Genomic DNA, 1,073 nt, shown 5'->3' with positions numbered 1-1,073 from the left:
CCGGCCCGGCCTTTCCTCGGGCCCCCTGGCAGGGCCCGCGTCGTCCCGGCTCTTGGCTCCGTGCGGGGCTTCGCGGTGGGCGCCCGCGGGGGCCCCTGGCTACGGGCCCGGTGGCCGGCGCCTCTGAAACCTCGCGGGAATTCAGACCGGCACGCACCTACCTGCCCAGCCGGCCGCACACCTACCTAGCCACCTACCCACACATCCATCGAGTCACCCACCTACCTACCCATCCATCCACCTACCTACCTACCCACCCATCCATCCATCTACCTATCTACACACCCACCTATTCACCTACCTACCTATGAACCCATCCACCTACCTGCCTACCTCTGCACCCATCCAGCTATCCACCTACCTACCTACCCACCCACCCGTCCATCTACCTATCTACTTACCTACCCATCCACCCACCTACCTACCTACAAACCCATCTATCCATCCACCTACCTACCTACCTACCTACCTACCTACCTGCCTATGTACCTACCCACCCATCTGCCTACCTGCCTACCTATCTTTCCAGCCATTCACCTACCTGTATACCAATCCATGCACCCACCATCCATCGACTTACCCACCCACCCACACATCCATCCATCCATCCATCCATCCATCCATCTACTTATCTACCGACCGACTGACCTACCTACCGACCTACCTACCCACACATCCATCCATTCATCTACCTATCTACACACCCACCTATTCACCTACCTACCTATGCACCCATCCATCCACCTACCTACCTACCTATGTAGCTACCCGCCCATCTGCCTACCTGCCCACGTATTCTTCCATCCATTCACCTACCAGTATACCAATCCACGCACCCATCACCCATCGACTTACCTATCCATCCATCTATCCATCCATCTACTTATCTACCGACCTACCTACCTACCGACCTACCTACCCACACATCCATCCATCCATCCATCCATCCACTTATCTACCGACCGACCGACTTACCTGCCGACCTACCTACCCACACCTCCATCCATTTATCTACCTATCTGCACACCCACCTATTCACCTACCTACCTATGCACCCATCCAGCTCTCTTACA

The 1,073-nt window shown here is 56.1% G+C and overlaps 1 protein-coding gene and 1 long non-coding RNA gene across 8 annotated transcripts in view; one reads left to right on the top strand and one right to left on the bottom strand.

Annotated features, from left to right (window-relative positions):
* TFAP2B (transcription factor AP-2 beta) overlaps nucleotides 1–1,073 on the top strand; it is a 75,164-nt gene that overhangs the window by 39,648 nt on the left and 34,443 nt on the right. The window lies entirely within an intron of this gene.
* The window catches only part of LOC109300266, a 21,990-nt gene that overhangs the window by 8,438 nt on the left and 12,479 nt on the right, over nucleotides 1–1,073 (bottom strand). The window lies entirely within an intron of this gene.

The sequence above is a fragment of the Gavialis gangeticus genome, unplaced genomic scaffold, assembly GCF_001723915.1.
Source record: "Gavialis gangeticus isolate Ggan-Ray unplaced genomic scaffold, GavGan_comp1, whole genome shotgun sequence".
NCBI lineage: Eukaryota > Metazoa > Chordata > Crocodylia > Gavialidae > Gavialis > Gavialis gangeticus.
Note: the sequence above shows the minus strand (reverse complement) of the source record. Positions and strands in the feature narration are given on the sequence as shown.